Below are 18,104 nucleotides of genomic sequence, written 5' to 3'. Positions count from 1 at the left end.
TATTGGTTTAATCCAATTCATAAGCCAATCATTTGGAAATCCTTGTTTTATAGCTTGCTCTAAAATTGTCATTATCCAATGACGAGTGTGTGGCATTGTCCATTTTAAAAGCTCACTTGAGACGTAGGTTGAATCTATTGCTTTCCCACTTGCCATATTCTTTATTCCCTTATTGACATCATCAATATCGATACATGTAGTGCATGGAGTTTCAATTTTCTCAACCATAGGAGCCACACCTTCATGCATATATAACCTTTGTACATAGTCTAGCATCTCTTCATTTGTAAAGTGACCTTTCACATCTTCTTTCTTACCCTTGAGTTGTCCCCATGCTAATTTTGGTTTGAGCTTAAACAAGTTTTTCTTTTTCATCTCTTGCATTTGGAAATATCTTCTTCTTTTTCTCCTCACTACTTTCTTGTATTTGTAAAGTGACCTTTCACATCTTCTTTCTTACCCTTGAGTTGTCCCCATGCTAATTTTGGTTTGAGCTTAAACAAGTTTTTCTTTTTCATCTCTTGCATTTGGAAATATCTTCTTCTTTTTCTCCTCACTACTTTCTTGTATATGTGCCATGCAACAATCTTTTCATTCCCCCTTCTATGGACTTAAACCATTTGAGATACATCTTACATACATCCGAACCAAGAATTACATGGAAAATTAAACACCTTATGCCCACCCACATGTCTCTTAAACCATTGATATCCAACCTTAAGGATTATATCCTTCAAATGTTGCCAATTTTCTTTAACAGCGTTGCTTAGAGAGAAATTTAACAAATGGTTCTCCACTTCATTTGCATACATCTTAGCTTTTTCGTGGCACGGTCGGATGATACATCTCTTTTCATCTTTCACTTCACGACATCTAGTGGAATGTGGAATTGCAAACTCTAAGTACAATGGCCTGTGGTCTGAGTCCGGAGATAGAGAACCAACTTTAAACACATTCACCAATGATAGATCACATGCCAACATTAATGCATAATCAACCACACTTCCTCCACCCAAGGATGGTAAACATGTGAGCACATTTGTCAATGGGAATGCCTTTATACCATTTAGGATAATCAAGTTTGTGCAATTTAGCATATGTATCAAAAGTTTTCTATAATCTGACATGACACAATCCTCTAAGTCATGCAATAGACAATGTTCTACTACATTTTCTTCAAATTTCTCCACGTTTTGGAAATTTCCACTCTTGCATTGAAGTCTCCTATAATTAAAACTTTACCAAGCTTCTCAAATGAAAGTATATCATGGCATAACTCTATAAAAGGATCATCACAATCTAACCCAAACCTACTATAGTAGTTTGAGTCTTTGTGAGGAATGTAACATGCAACTATATACAACTTCTCTTTCCCCAAATTAACCTCTATCCATATGTATCTCTTATAGTCATCATATTTGCATACTTTGATAGAATTATCTAAGCTCTCATGGTAGATACATGCTATCTCGGCACGCCCAATATTCCCTTTGGAGTGAGGCCATATCGATTTTATGAGGTAATCGTCTATCGTAGGTATACGTTTTGCCTCATGCTCCCATGTTTCAGCCAAAAATATAATTTCCATACCTTGAGCTACATCATTGAGTCCTAAACCCTTATTCCATGGATATCCTCTACAATTCCAAAACATTACTTTCAAACGTGAAGCACTTATAGTCCCATAGGTCATTGCTTGCTATGCATTTTGATTTGCTTTTCGTGGTGCATGTGCTTGCCTTCTACGTTCTTGCTCTTGTGGAGTTCTATCCTCCGTTACAAAATAACTTGTCCCATTTAAGTACACCTTACTACTATCTAGAATCATTGCCCTTTTACCTTCATTGGGGATTGTACAAATAATAGCTCCAGATGTCTTTCCCTCTTGTTGCTTTTTGCCAACCCGATGTGCGGCATATACAATAACATCTCGCATAGCAAAGTGATCCTCAAAGAATTTCGTAATATTTTGTCCAAGAGATAATGCATTCTCTATTTCATTCTCTTGCATACCTCTAATGACAATATTATTCTTTCTTCTTTCGATTTCATATTGCTCCTTTACATCTAACACATTCATGGTATTAGGATGTTTTTGCGTGATTTTTGGTGTTTCTTTTAAGAGAACATCTTTCCACCTTGTCATGATCACGTCTTCCTTCCCTTCAATTGTAGATTTTATTTCGACATTTGCCTTCCATCCTATTATCTTGCATTTGAATAGTCATGTTCTTCATTGCATGTAGTTCTTCACGCAAAGCTTTCATCTCTAACTTTTGCATTTCCAGTGTATGGTGAAGAGTTAATTCCCTCTCCTTACAAGCATACAATTCGCTTTGCATATGCATCACTGTCTCTTGCAATGAGATATACATAGTTGCGATCTTTTCCATTAACAATGTATGCATTTGATTGTTTGGGCTTTCAATCACATCATCATTGGCTTTTACTCCTCTTGGCATATTTACTATTAATAAAATGATAGAAGAAGTAGAATCTACCTTTCAATCGATTTAGGGTTTCAAAATCTACATTGAGTTTGAGGAGCCGTGGGGCAAAGAGGGTTGCAGACAAAAATGCTCATAACTCCTCACTCCAGCAACGAAATTCAGCAAATAAACATTCGTTAGAAAGCTCTCTGAAAGAGCTTTCCAATGAGCTATAGAACGTACATAATGATGGAGGGAGAGAAACAGATGCACAGAAAGAAAGAAAATGCTAAGAGAAAGAGAGAGAGTGAGTGTGTGTGTGTGTGTGTGTGTGTGTGAGTGAGTGAGAGATCGAGGGAGAGAAAATGATGATGACAGCGATATATTATGTGAGAAGAATATACAAGGAATGCTAGGAGGCTTAAGACTGGTGTTGAACCGATTTGGTTCGAAATAATGCCTTGTGCCTCCTTTTATAGTGTTCTCAAGAGTAGTCCTGAAGCTTCTAGAATGTTCCAGAGAAATCTGGAATATACATTAATTTTCTAAAACTTAAATAAAAATAATATTCTATGTATTACAATAGATAGTGTAATGGTTAAGAGTTCGACCCATGTCACATAAGGTCACGGGTTCGAGTCTTGCCATATCATGACACTTCTAGTCCATAACCCTGGCGGTTCATCCTCACGATCCGCACATAGTGGTGGATTTTCACCGTGAAGCTTACTAGTTGAGACATGTAGATGTCTTCTTCCAAGTCTCCGTGGAGGAATGTCGTCTTTACGTCCATCTGCTCGAGCTCTAGGTCTTTCGTCACCATGACCCCAAGTAGGAGCCAAAGGGTGGTCATCTTGACTATTGGTGAGAATATCTCGTCATAGTCGACCCCATGTTCTTGTTTGAATCCTTTCGCGACAAGCCGAGCTTTGTATTTGGGCTTGTTTGAATCCTTCCATGTTCGTATTTGTACCTGAAGACCCATTTGTAGGGTAGCGGCTTCCTTCTATCTGGTAGTGCGACTAGCTCCCATGTCTGATTCTAATGAATCGAGTCCATCTCGGATTTCATGACTTGTAGCCATGTGTCGGCGTCTGGTGCGGCTATAGCTCCTTCATATGTGCTTGGTTCGCCTGCATCAGTGTACTTGTCGAGACCCGGTTGATAGAACTCTGTCAGTCTTTTGACTCGTCTGGATCTCTTGGGTGTCGATGTTGTCTGTTCGATTTCTTTAGGTGGCTCGATCGACTGATCGGTATTGTTTTGACAGTCTTCAGGAGTCTTGTTGGATGACCCGCCCTTGTGATCGGATTTCGGCGATGTCAAGTTGTCCTCCCCTATTGTGGGATTCATTGATAGAGTGGTCTTTTCCTTGGTCATTTTGATTTTGTCTTTGTCGACTCTTGTCAATCTCTTAGTCGGATCAATTTCGACTAGTGGACCTCTTGCCGATTCGGAGTTGGCAGGTGTGGTATCGGCTCGGTCTATGTCGACTGTTTGTCGAATCTCCGATTCGGCCCGGTGGGTCGGTCTTTCTACGATTTCTAAAGAGACCTTTTTGCCAACTTTCTTTTGTTGGTTCCGCTGAGAGAGAATAGAGTCTTCATTGAAGACTGTTGAGCAGCAAGCTCAACCGGATCCGGATCGGCTAAATAAGCCTGAGCCGGATCGGCATCCAGAAGGATGAGCCAAATCGGTGAGGCGGTGAGCAAGTGAGGCGGTGAGCTAGGGAGCCGGTTAGCTGGATCAAGCAGGAACCGGAAGCCAAGTAGCAGCTAGTCTACTAAGGAGTTAATATCTCATAGTTAGTGTCAGATGCTCATGTGAGCATTGAAGTACACTGTACTTTTGTCAGTTCGGATGGACTTGTATAAAAGTGTTCACTGAACACATACGATGTACAGACTAAGTAGTATTTTTTTAATTGAGTTTTTGTGTGCTCTCTCTTTGTCTCTCCCATGTACTGTTAAGCTCTCCATTAAACCTGTTTTTTGTCTTTTGTTTTCTATTGCTTCCGCACGCTATTTGTTTCTACATGGTATCAGAGCGCGAGGGTTGAAGACCTCTGCAGCCGACATTCGCTTTCGCAAGACAAACCCTACAGGTTGTGAGAACAGAACAGTGTAAAAAAAAAAATGGACAGAGGAATGGCTAGCTCACTCCTGGTGGAGAAGCTCGACAGAACCAACTATGCATCTTGGTCTTACAAGATGCACCAGTACCTGCTTGGGCATGGGTATTGGAGCTATGTCGACGGAGCTAACGACACAACACCTGATGCGACACACAAGGACTTCCCTGTGTGGGAACAATCGGCAAGCAGAGTGATGTACTGCTTTGTGTCCAGTGTCGGAGACCAGCTGGTAAGCCATATCTGAGATGCCAAGATGCCAAAAGAAGTTTGGGGAAACCTGAAGAAGGTTTCTGCTGCAAGCACAACGGCCAGGAAGTTGCAGCTCAGGCAGGAGCTTAGCAATGTCCGACAGAAAAATCTGTTTGTGGCCGATTACACGGCCCGAATCAAGGAAATTTGTGACTCACTCACCTCCGGCAATGTAAACGTCGAGGAGGATGAGATGGTGCAAGTGTGACTTGGTGGGTTAGCGTCCAGGTTCGGAGCTTTCCGAACGGCGGTCTGTACGAGGGAGATTACACCGTCATTTTTCGACTTACAGTCAATGCTCCTTGTAGAGGAGAACCACGCCGGTGCGTCAACAAATGCACCCATTGACAGCCGGATGTTATACACGGAGGCGGATTGGCCCCGTGGGCGTGGTGGACGAGGCGGGTCAGCACACACTAGAGGCGGCCGGCAAGAGCAGGAAAGACGGCACAGAGACCATGCCGATAGCAATTCCGGGACATCCACAACCAAGGGGAGTCAAGGTAGCGCCGGAGACCGGCAAGACAAATCCGCCACGGAATGTTGGTACTGTGGCAAAAAGGGCTACAGAGAAAGCGAGTGCTAGAAGAAGCGCGCCGATTCGGACAGATCTAGATCCGACAAAACCGGTCATGAGAACTGGCAATACTCGCACTACGCAGAAGGATCGGGAGGATCCAAAACCGGAAAAGCCAGTAAGGGGCCTACCTTGGTGATGAAGCACGAGGCAAATTCGATGAAGAAGACCACTTCCAAATCAGAGGACGTATGGTATGTTGATTCCGGTGCTTCAAATCACATGACGAACCACAAGGAGTGGTTCTCCTTCCTGGAGAAACCGGAACAACTGGGAGTTGTCAAAACCGGAGATGACACTCCTCACCCTATCGTGCATATCGGTGAAGTCCCTTTGAGCCATGTCAGACAGAGGGGGAAGCTTATGAACGTATTACACGTTCCGACTATCACGAAGAACCTGGTGTCAGTTGGACAAATCGTCGACCAGGGAATGCAGGTGCGGTTTACGCACCTCGGGTGCTTCATCGAGGAGGAGGGCCAGATTATTGCGCAAGGGCGCAGAAACGGGAGGATATTCATCCTCAACACCAATGACGTCGGCACCTCTTTGTTCGCCAAAGGATAGAAGATTGAATCGGACATCGATCTCTGGCACAAGCGGATCGGCCACGTCAATTACCGGAGGCTTCAAGACCTGCAATCGAAACAATTTGTTTTCGGTTTGCCGAAGTTCAGTGGCCGGAAGGCCCAAGTATGTGAAGCCTGCCAACTCGGGAAGCAACACCGGCTTCCATTCCCCACCGAATGAAACCGTAGTCGTAACAAGCTCGACCTTATTCATTCGGATGTATGGGGACCGGCACAGAACGTGAGTCTTGGCGGGAGTCGATACTTCGTCTCCTTCATTGACGACTATAGCCGACACACATGGATCTACCTCATTGAGCGGAAGAGCAAAGTCTTCAACTGTTTCCGGAACCTCCAAAGCATGGTGGAACGGGAATCAGAGAGGAAGATCAAGTGCCTGCGGTCAGATGGTGGAAAAGAATACTTTTCCGGCCAATTCAACAGTTATCTGCAGCAAACAGGAATTCGGAGAGAGTTCAGTTGCAGATACACACCAGAGCAAAATGGTGTGGCCGAAAGGAAGAACTGGTTGCTTGTCGACACGGCAAGGGCAATGTTGAAAGAGAAGAGCATGCCCCATTTCTACTGGGCGGAGGCGGTCCGGATGGTCATTTACATCCAAAACAAGATCGGTGACAAGGTGTCCGTGCATGAGCTGTATTTCGGGCGCAAGCCGAATTTGTGACACCTTCGGATATTCGGTAGCACTACATATGTGCATGTACCGGATAAGAAGCGAAGGAAGTTGGATGCAAAGTCGGAGAAATGCAGCCTAGTCGATTACTCGCATGAGCAAAAGGGGTATAAATGTTACAACCCTCGGACGAAGCAGGTCCGAGTTAGCCAGGATGTGGAGTTTGATGAGACGGCATCATGGTATGCCTTACTGGCTCCGACTTCCGACCCCAACCCGATACAGGAGGATGAGGCTAGTGAGCCTGAACCGGTCCAGCTAGAAGATGATGAATCCGGGACTCAAGAAGAGAGTCCGGAATTGTTTCGGTTGAGTGGGCCGAACGAGAGACTGGGTCAATCCGACCAGTCAGAAGAGGAACCGGCGAGTAGTGAAGACTCTGTCGTGCTCTCCCCACGCAAGGAACCGAGGAGACGGTTTATGCGCAAAGAGAAGGGGAAGAAGAAGATGTCGGATTATGAAACCGGTAATGATGAGTCGGATCTGAGCGGATCTGACTCCGGAAAGAAAAACGATGGTTCTTCGGCACCGAAGACCGAACCGGCCAAGAAGGGCCTCAAACCGGGTAACAATGGGTTACACCGGTCAACCCGCCAGAAGGAACCTATTAAGCGGTACGGGTACAATGAGTACATGGCGCATCACTATGCGTACATGACCAAGGTGGCGGAAGTGCGTGAGCCGAGGAGCTACGCAGAAGCGGCAAACGACGCACATTGGCGTGCCGCTATGGAGGAAGAGATGCGGGCACTTGATGCCAACGACACGTGGGACCTAGTCGACCCTCCCCGACGTTGTAAACCGATCTGATGTAAGTGGGTGTACAAGGTAAAGTACAACGCCGACGGTTCAGTTAACCGGTACAAGGCCCGGTTAGTGGTGAAGGGATACGCGCAGACCCACGGAATCGACTATGATGAGACCTTCGCTCCAGTAGTGAAGATGATGACGGTTCGTGTGGTGATGGTGGTTGCTGCGGCAAGGGAGTGGCATCTTCACCAGATGGACGTGAAGAATGCATTTCTTCAAGGCGGTCTAGAAGAAGAGGTCTTTATGACCCAACCTCCCGGTTTTCAGTCGGAGATGAACAAGTCGGCTGTATGCCGGCTGAAGAAGTCACTTTATGGCCTGATGCAAGCCCCCCGAGTTTGGAATGCGAAGATTACGCACCAGTTGTGTAAGTTGGGGTTTGCGGCCTCCAAGTCCGACTCTTCGTTCTTCGTTTTTAGGTCCGGACGGTTTGGTTTGCATCTTGCTGTATGTTGATGATCTAGTCATCACCGAACCTGGACTCGATGAAATCAACCGAGTCAAGTCCCGACTGTCGGACGCATTTGAGATGGACCTAGGGAACCTTCACTATTTCCTTGGGATCGAGGTGATCCGAACCCCCGACGGCATATTGCTCTCACAAAGACACTATGTGTTAAACATAGATTGACATATTCGCATTCGTGGGATTTTCCATTCGAATGCAAACGAATACGCATACATTCGTGTGGTCAAGTATTCTTTTTTTTTTAAAAGGAAAAAAAAGGAGATGAACTCCCTCCTTTTAGTTTCTTAGGAAAAAAAGGGGGGCTTGACAATAAAAAGGGGATAATAAAATAGAGAGTTGAGAGAGACTTGACAGCAATAAATTTTCATTGGAGATCTTGATTCTTTACTAAATTAATTAATTAATTAAATTAAATTTTTGTTTTATTTTTAATAAATAAATAAAATAAAATAAAGGTTCATTAATTCTTCACCTTTTCTTTTCCCAAAATTTATGGATATTTTTACCTGACATTAAAATTGAGACTTCACATTAATCATGTTTTCATAGTAAATATAAAAATATTCGTTTTTTTTAAATAAAATAATCAATTATTTAAATAAAATAAAGGTTCATAAACTCTCCTCTTTTTATATTTGACACTAGAAAGGAGAGTTTATACTAATCATATTTTTATAATTTATTAATGAATAATTGTTCTTTTTTTTAGTGAATTAAATTTATTTATTTTTAAATTAATTAATTAATTAATTTTTTAGTGAAGCTCTGTCCCAACTCCGAACCGGCCTACGATGATAAATGGTTCCGACAAATCGTCGGAAGCCTTATATATCTAACAATCACCCGACCTGACATCAGTTATCCGGTCGGCGTGATCAACCAATATATGCAAAAGCCAACCGTGGAGCACCTTCTGTGCGCACATCGAATTTTGTGATATGTGAGCAGCACGAAGGACCGGGGACTGTTATATTGGCGAGGTATAACCGAAGAGCTAGTCGGTTACAAGGATGCCGACTGGGCCGGCGATGCGTCAGATCGCAGATCAACTTCCGGTTACATGTTTTCCCTCGGTAGCGCGGTTGTTGCGTGGAGCGGCAAGAAGCAGCCAACAGTGGCTCTGTCGAGCACTGAGGTTGAGTATCGAGGTGCTACCGTCGCCACCTATGAAGCCATTAGACTTCGGCGACTACTGCAAGACCTACGGATCGAGGTGTTGACCCCGATCCTGATCTACTGCGACAATATGAGCAGCATGCAGTTCGCCAAGAACCCCGTACTCCATGCTCGCACAAAGCACATAGAAGTGCACTATCACTTTGTGCGTGAGCGTGTCCTGAGCGGTGAAGTCGAACTTCGGTATGTTCATATAGATCGGCAAGTTGCCGACATCTTCACCAAACCGCTCGGATCGGACAAGTTGCAACACTTCACCGAAATGCTTGGTGTTCAGCATCTCAACGTGCCACACTTGAGGGGGAGAATGGGCAAGGGGACCACCGGAACGGGCAAAGGCAAAGAGACTGCCGATTGCGCCGGTGGGGGAAGAACCGACAAGTAAAGAGAAAGGAAGAAGAAAGGAGCCGAGTCGACAAAGGAAGTTGACACATCCGAACAAGTCGGAACAAGCGACAGCGGAGGCAGAGTCAAGAAGGACAGAGCCGATCGGAAGAAGAAGGCCAAGACCCGGACATGGTCCAATGTGGTGAAGGGCCTGGAACGGGAAGACGAATCGGGAGCAACCGATTCGAACAAGAGCTAGAACGAATCAGAGACAAGACAGTTGATTCAGTTCTACAGAAGGATTCGGAAGAACCGGATCAATTCAAGGCCAAGAGGACGAGATGGCAGCAAAAGTCGACGCCAACACGAAGGAATCGGCAGGTCGACAAGCGTTGAAGTCACAACAGCGAGGGAGCTAATTTGGGCCTGTTGAACAGACAAGCCGACCAAGGAGGTCGTGATGCGCAGAAACAGAAGGGTCGCGGCAAACGGGACCGGACCGAACGAGGAGCGCGAGCGAGGCGGAGTGACACCAGAAGGAGCCAGGTGGAAGGACCGACTGCCATAGGGACTGACACTACGATCCGACCTCAAATTGAGCTTGAGGGGGAGTGTTGAGCGGCAAGCTCAACCAGATTCGGATCGGCATCCAAAAGGATGAGCCGGATCAGTGAGCCGGTGAGCAAGTGAGCCGGTGAGTTGGGGAGCCGGTTAGTTGGATCAAGCAGGAACTGGAAGCCAAGTAGAAGCCAGTCTACTAAGGAGTTAATATCTCGTAGTTAGTGTCATACGCTCATGTGAGCCGTACTTCTGTCAGTCCGGATGGACTTGTATAAAAGTGTTCACTGAACACATACGATGTACAGATTGAGTAGTATTTTTTTAATTGAGTTTCTGTGTGCTCTCTCTCTGTCTCTCCCGCGTACTGTTAAGCTCTCCATTAAACTTGTTTTCTGTCTTCTGTTTTCTATTGCTTCCGCATGCTATTTGTTTCTACAAAGACTACATCACTGCTCCGGATCAATTTCCGGTTGTTTAGGTCCCATAGTTTGTAGCCGAATTCCCCATCGTTTCCATAACTGAGAAATATGCATTTGGTTGCATGGGGTATTTGGTCCTTTTCTCCCTGGGGATGAATATCTGAATGTACGAATTCTATCTTAGGTCGGTTGTTTGCCTAACCATAGTGCCTATGGCACTTCGAGCCTGATTGCTTTCGACGACGATAGATTTATCAACTAAACTGTCATTTGCAATGCGTCAACCTAGAACTCTAGCTTTATTCTGACTTGTTGGAGCATTGCTATCACCCTCTCCTGGATCGTTTGGTTGATTCGTTCAGCCACTCCATTTTGCATGGGTGTGTATGGAATGGTCTTTTGATGCCAGATCCTTTTGTCGAACGGGTACTGCTTGAAGGCTCAGGAGGTGTATTCTCCTCTGTTATCGGGTCGAAGTGTCTTCACCCTGTGTCCTAACCGATGCTCCACTTCAACTAGCCATCGAGTGAAGATCTCGAGCGCTTTTTCTTTGGGCCTAATCGAGTAGGCCTAGAGCTTCCAAGTACAATCATCAACGAATGTGATGAAGTATCGAGAGCCGCCTAGTGATCTCTCGGGCATCGGCCCACATATATCTGTATGGATCAGCTCTAGGGGTTGTCGTACCATCTCGTAATGGAGAGAGTGCGGACTTCGGGTCTATTTCCCGTATCGACATGCTCGCAAAAGTTTGTCTTTGCATGGAGCTTCGGAATGTAGCCGACCGTCATTAGCCTATCAAGTCTGCTTGAGACATATGGCTGAGTCGGCCATGCCATAGGTTTGGGTCGGTCTTTTCGGCTATGTTCATGACCCCTTCTGGATTGACTGACCGGTTCTGTCGGCTTGTTCCCTCGATCAACTAAATCGCTCGATCGACTCGGTCGAGTGGTGGGCTTCTACCGACTCGTCAATGGTGAGTTCCATCGATTTTCATTGAATGTCCTCTGTGAGACTTGGCCGCTTGTTTCCTCTAGATTTAGATTTGGTCGGCTATTGGCAAATGTCGTGTAGAATACCTCCCAACTCGTCGGCAAGCTCGATAAGAGGGCAAGGGCTTTAACTTCTTCTTCGAAGTTAATCCTTTGGGAGGAGAGTTCAAACAACACTCGGCTGAAGGTGTTGATGTTGGAAGTGATTGGATTGGTTTCTCTTATCTTCATGTTGAGCAGTTGTTTGATCAGTATCAATTTCGAAGATCGGGACTTCTTTTCGTACACAGCGTGCAACTTCTCCCATAATGAGAATGATGTCGTCTCCTTGGCCATGTTGAAGTAGACATTTTTTACCAAATGCATTCGGATGGTGGAGCGCGCGATTTTGTCTATGGATTTCCACTCTTCGGCTGTCATCGAAGCAAGTTTCTCACTGTGTCAAATGGCTTCGACCTGTCTTCTGATGATCAACACATCCTGCATTATCTCCTTTCATGAGGTAAAGTTTTTGCCATCTAACTTTCAGATTTCAACTCCTGTTTTCGGATGATGAAGCCATGTTCTTCTTTCGAAAGTGAGATTTTATTGACCCAATCTTTTCTTTCAACTGTCTTTGTTGTTTTTGTTGCCATTGAACAACAAGTCACTCTGATACCACTTGTGGGCAGATATGCACGGAAGAATGTGAGGACCTATCGGTTATGTGTATTGCAAACAACAGAGAGAGTATGACAGAAGAAATGATGGAAACGTAGACACAGTTCAAGCTCTAATGGAAGCTCTCGTTATTCTCTAACTTTGTACTCCGAGACTCAAGATACAAGATTGATCGTATTTGTTACAACGTTAGGTTAGAGCTTGTTGAGATATCAAGCTCAACTAGATTTAATTAGTTAGTCAACACACGTAACTTAGTAGTTACCTAGATAGAATCTTGTTAGTGTGTTGACCTTAAGCCTTAAATAGGATTTTGTATTTGTGTGGGATACGTTATAGATCCTCCACTCCCATGTTCATTTAATATAGGACTTACACGGTTGTGCCTATATTAATGTTTTCCACCATCGACAATATCCACTCAATGCCTATTAATGCCAAAGCTCAAGTTATGTTGGAATTGGTCAGCCCAATAACTCTTTGGATTCTCTGAAAACAACGATGTAGACAGGTCCTTTTCAATCAAACCGTGCATCAAGCAATGTTATTGCAGGAGATATGGAGTGATGTTGTTGTCACTCTAAAGAGCCAATACGATGGCTTCACGGGTGGATCTGATGAAGTCGAAAGACAACGATTAGACTTCATCCAACAATGGTTGTCCTCTCCCTTTCTTGAGTCAGTGGGCCTCCACAAAAGATGGAATTATCTCATCCCTATTGGCATTTATATATAACATTCTCATCTGTAAATTTTATACCTAATGGAAGGAGTTTTTTTTTGGAAAAAAAAACTTGTGATGGCATCTCATTCTCCCCATTCTTCACACACACAACATTCACCTCACTTCTAAAGTACTTTAATTTACCAATCGACTAATGCATCCTCATTTCCCTCTTTAACTCGTCACTAAACTAGTGCTCATCAACCATAATATCTTTAAATTTTTTCAAATCCTTTACATCTCACTCCACTTTTGTTACTACATTAAGGAAACCAATTGAGCCCTTGATCCAATTCATAAATTTAAAAACAAGTTTTTTTGCATTCTAATGAAATCAAATATTGTGATTTCCACGACAAACATAATATAGAATTTAATGAACATACACATATATTGTTTTTTTGTGCATTTGATTCATAGCTAAGGAATGGTCATTAGTAGCTCCATTCTTGAAAAATCTTACAAGATACAAGGTGGTTGCTTGATGATTCATGAGCACAATGTATGTCCAAAATTTATCCATAGGCTATAGCAATCATAATGCATTTCTTCTACTTGAATTCTAGTGACAATGATGAACTTCAACTCCAATGAGTAGAATAATCTCACCCAAGGACTCCAAATATCATGTGACCTTCAAGTTTATAATAGGAGGGATATAGATTAATCCAGCAAAAGAAATTATTAACATAATGAATACTCTATTTTTCCTAGTTAAAGGTAAGACTTCCATCATGCCTTTCAGAGATATTCGATTGTTCATTCGAGCAGTAGTGCGAGTATGCAATAAATTCTAATAGTGTTTGTACGATGGGTATCCAATCCAAACATACACTTGGTATGCTTAAGAATGGCAACATAATGGAGTGGAATTGTGTACACAAATTGTAGCAACGCCCGTCTCCATAACAGAACACGTAATTACATATCAAACAAATTGATCAACGGATGGTCGTAGACTAGATTTGGATTAAGAGTCTTAAAGAAAACTCATACCGCAATCATCATTGGAAGATGTAGGATTCATACAAAATATTATTAGACACGTGCACTTCATTGAGTGATCATACAGCCTCATAAATGCCCATTTTATAATTCTCTGGTATCAGTCGATGCCTGCAATCATTTTCCAGTACCAATATGTGGCCTACTGTTTTCCAAATAGGCATACCATAATATTAACTATTTTTATATGTTCCTTTCCTAATATTTGGACTCATGACATATCATAATCAGCTGAGAAATACAAGAAAAACTATAAATAACTGCTTTTACAACACCCCCAAAGTCCTTAACATAGCTTACACTGGTGGGGTATCTGCAAACTTGAATATCTGTTTATAATGATAATCAGGGTATCTCAATCCAGGAACTTCATCTATAGGCACAGCATCAGCAATCTCCTCCACATCTTCCCGAGAGAGTTCAACTTTAAGAGCACCAAGATTTTCATCGAAATTCTTGATCTTCGATGTGCCTGAAAATTTTGGTTTTTAGGATTTCAAATGTCATGCGTGCGCTTCTTGACAACAATAGTACCTATAGATGCTTAACTATTTGAATAGTTACCAGAATTCCCCTAGATGTTCAAAATTTACAAGTATACACAGGAAATGATTATTTCATAGAAAATGTTTCAGGGTCAAGAGGAATTCCACTACGTTTTAAAGTCCAAGAAGGATACCATGATCATTTTCAAAAATCAAGTGCTGGTCTTCCTAAAACAGTAATATAATCCTTGATAGACACATTAACCCGTGGGCCATTACTACCACATTGTCGAAATATTTCTTTGCACCAACATGCTATGCATTTTGCTTACCAGGAATAGGTACTACATCATCTCCTTGGTGAAGAGGTGCACAATGGTATGATTGCATCTTCAACATCCCTTGTCCACAAGGACCATTCTATCTGTACAGCACTGATAGGATGAACTGCATGAGCTCTCTGAATAGTACCAGGGCTTGCCTCAGATAGACCGATGTACTTTACTTTTCCTTCTTCCACTAACTTTTTCATTTCAGAAACCTGAATTTCCAAATAAACCATCAGAAAGGTCGTTGAAATTTTGGTTTTGACAGTTGCAAAGACAGAAAAGCTCCCATTTGTATGAGCTGTGGATGGAAGAGAATTCTATTAGATGATTCACCCTTTTCGACAAAGAAAATCAATGTTATAAGAATGAGAGATAATAACTCTTTATAAGAACAAATGTGAGCTAAATAGCACAAAAGTGGATGACTCTATGATATTTAGAAACATTAGATGAGAAATGTGGCATTCTACCAGTATCTACTCCTGCTTAAATCTCAAGCCAAAACATTCCATGCATTCATCACAACCAAGAACATATTGCACAATTATTTAGTTCTAGAAAAGTACAAGCAAACAAACCATTATGAAAATAAGAGATACATGTGTTGTTCTTGCAACAAATACAAAAGACTAAACAACTAAGTCATAGACATGAGTATCAGGGATTTGAAACCAGCACTCTCAGGAGGTCCAGGCGGCTAAGTATACATTGACAAAAACAAACAAATGCCTTTTGATATAAATACCTTAAGTTTGTTATAATTTAAACTGAAGATTTTTCTTCATTTCTATAAAGCCAATAGGTTACTTAGGTTCCTATTAAGATGTAAAAAATTTCGCAAGTTAGATGCTTCTATTTCAGAAAAAGGGACCAACTTTTCTTCCATTGATATGACACATACCGTCTCTTCTATTGGAACAGAAGCATCAATACGATGTTGATAATAAAGATCAATATAATCAACATCCAACCTATTCAGGCTATCTTCACAAGCCTTCCGTACATAACCCTTCCCTCCTTTCACCACACCTCCTCCATTCTCATGCACACAGCCAAACTTTGTTGCAAGCTGAATTTTCTCTCGGGGTAGAAATTTGAGAGCCTTGTTGAATCACAAATGAGAAATGAAAATCATTCTTCAGTGTATAACTACATAAATGTTCTTGTATGTAAACTTAAGGATATGTTTCTTTCAGATTCCTCTTCTACCTTTCCAACTAACACTTCATTTGTAAATGGTCCATACGCATCAGAAGTGTCAAAGAAGGTGATTCCTTGATCATAGGCATGCTTTATGAGTTCGATGCTTTGCTCTTCAGATGTCAATGGCTGATAGCCAAATGATAGCGCCATACATCCATAGACAAACGCAGAAACCTAAGCAACCCAAAATAAGCAACATGATTGCCAAAGTATGCAATTAATCTATCAAGGACATATACCCAGACCGAAGTTCACAACTCAATGCCAGTGTACGAGTTTCAAGATATAGAAATTTATGAATAAATTTTTTATTGATTCCCGTCTATAAATTTGGGGTGCTTTCTCATCATTTTCTATTACTCCATGAATGGAAAAGAAACTCCCTAACTTTTCCAGATGTCATAGGACAGATTTAAGATCAGGTTTTCTTATATCATTATGCACTCTCCATAGGTCACAAATGCCTATAGTTTCACGTGGTGTAACTTATGGTCTCATAGGTCACTTTGGCCTTTGGAAGATAATTGATGAGGAATGCAATGAATTGGTTACGATTCATCAGGCCCCTTGTATCGATACACATTTATCTCATGTGCTCCATAGTGTAATAGGCCAATTCCTGTCTGCACCAGATCATTGAGATTATTGCTCACCGTGTCCTATCCACCCTAGGACGCCCAGATGCATTTGATGAAGTTCGTCATAGCCTCATTCCACTATGCCAAGTAAACTAAGATACCATTTCTCCTTACCACAATTCATCCCAGACATACTAGTTATGCACATCATGCTTTGACCAATCTCAAGAATCATTCTACCCCATGCATTAAGATGATTATCATGGATTTGATGATCCTTTAGAAACCAAAAGCTTTTAGTTTTGTTCTAGTATTGGTATTTGTAATCATGATTTGTCTCATACACTGATTTCGGCCTCTAGTAGATGTTAATTTCTCTTGCTTCCATCGATGTTAATCTCTCCCCCTCTCCCTCCCCTAGATGTTAATCTCTTCATTCTCCCTCTCTCTCCTCCCTCTACTCTCCTCCCTCTACTCTCCTAGATGTCACTTTCCTCATTCTCCATTTAGATGTCTAGAATGCAAGAGAAAGAAGGAGAGGAAGAAGAAGAAAAAGGAGAGGATAAAAACCTGGAGTCCTTGAGTTCCAAGGGGTCGAAGGGGAACAGCCATAGCCTGAGGGTTTTGCGTTTCTCTGGGAGATTGGTATCATAATCAAGTGGGAAAGAGCTGTCCTTGTTTCTTATGACCCAATAGAATATGCTTGTCATGCACGTTCTATCCTTCCAAGGCTTGACATTCGATCTTCTTCACAACATTTCCATTGGTTACACTGCCGTTCCAGGGAAAGACAGCGAGAGGTAATAAAAACAATCATGAAGCACTGCATGCTGGAAACATAGACGTGAAAGTGTTGTCTTCATACATACATAGATTCGATCAAATTAGCATTTCTCTTACCTACAGGTTTGGGAGCTTATCTTACTGAAAAGAACCTTCAACTTCAACGTATATTAAAGATTACACAGACCTCATCACAATTGTAAACTGACAATCACATGTTCCAAGTTGGATAATGGGTTCATTGTTTGAGACATCAATTCTTCATCTTTTTTAAGGTTGCAATCATGCATGTGCATTTATCAATTTGCTCCCAAGAAAATATTTCTTACCAAATTACTTTCCTCTGCCCCAAAAGATGAGAACAAATAGGAACAAATAAGAACAGAGATTCCCCTTGGGTGCTATCAAGATTCAAAACATTAGAGCATAAAAGCCTATTAAAAGGGTTGAATAGAAGAATGCTTTGTCAATCTTTCAGTGTAGAATGTTCATATCCAGAATCTATTTTATCTTTTCTTTGATCACAGTTTGTGGAAGATGGTTTTTTTTAATTAAAGAATGACATTCTTCACCATTTTTTTACTAAAGAATGAAATTCTTCCGGACAGCCTAAATAAGGCAATATTGTATGTAAGTATATATGTCAAAAGCAACACATACACATATATAGAAACAATCACAAGAGACCCAACCCATGCACTCCTGTATTATCAATTCTTCTTTAAAAAACTTTATTAGCACACATTGTAGAAAATCATATTTGAGCATCTCATAAAACCTTCCTCGGCACACATTGTAGAATATCACTGAAAACATAGATAATCTTTGAACTGTCTGATATGACCTTTTAGAAAGCCTTTACCAACTTCATGTATAGCAAACATTAGCATGGAAGCATCTATACACATTCAGGAATCACAAGAGAATCATA

General features: G+C 42.1%; 1 pseudogene across 1 annotated transcript; it reads right to left on the bottom strand.

The window, feature by feature from the left end:
• Nucleotides 1–14,014: 14,014 nt before the first annotated feature.
• Nucleotides 14,015–17,135, bottom strand: LOC147860818 (putative aldo-keto reductase 1; annotated as a pseudogene). Its single transcript, XR_015530116.1, has 5 exons — nucleotides 16,961–17,135; nucleotides 15,819–15,986; nucleotides 15,511–15,711; nucleotides 14,613–14,821; nucleotides 14,015–14,267 (listed from the first exon to the last, which is right to left on the bottom strand). The product of XR_015530116.1 is annotated as a putative aldo-keto reductase 1 (transcript).
• Between the last annotated feature and the right edge of the window lie 969 nt (nucleotides 17,136–18,104).

This window comes from Azolla caroliniana, unplaced genomic scaffold, assembly GCF_043228905.1.
Source record: "Azolla caroliniana isolate FFs.n. ecotype wild unplaced genomic scaffold, voAzoCaro1.0.p SCAF_8, whole genome shotgun sequence".
Classification (NCBI taxonomy): Eukaryota; Viridiplantae; Streptophyta; class Polypodiopsida; order Salviniales; family Salviniaceae; genus Azolla; species Azolla caroliniana.
Note: the sequence above shows the minus strand (reverse complement) of the source record. Positions and strands in the feature narration are given on the sequence as shown.